General features: G+C 65.0%; 1 protein-coding gene across 4 annotated transcripts in view; it reads left to right on the forward strand.

Annotated features, from left to right (window-relative positions):
- PCNT (pericentrin) overlaps window positions 1-283 on the forward strand; it is a 121236-nt gene that overhangs the window by 77644 nt on the left and 43309 nt on the right. The gene's annotated exons all lie outside the window — the stretch shown is intronic.

Below are 283 nucleotides of genomic sequence, written 5' to 3' on the forward strand. Positions count from 1 at the left end.
CTGCTCCCTCCATCCCTCCTCCCTCCACATCTGCTCCCTCCATCCCTCCTCTCTCCACCCCTCCTCCCTCCACCTCTGCTCCCTCCATCCCTCCTCCCTCCACCTCTGCTCCCTCCATCCCTCCTCCCTCCACTTATGCTCCCTCCATCCCTCCTCCCTCCACCTCTGCTCCCTCCATCCCTCCTCCCTCCACCTCTGCTCCCTCCATCCCTCCTCCCTCCACTTCTGCTCCCTCCATCCCTCCTCCCTCCACTCCTCCATCCCTCCTGCCTCCACCTCTGCT

Source organism: Phoca vitulina, unplaced genomic scaffold, assembly GCF_004348235.1.
Source record: "Phoca vitulina isolate PV1807 unplaced genomic scaffold, GSC_HSeal_1.0 scaffold120, whole genome shotgun sequence".
NCBI lineage: Eukaryota > Metazoa > Chordata > Mammalia > Carnivora > Phocidae > Phoca > Phoca vitulina.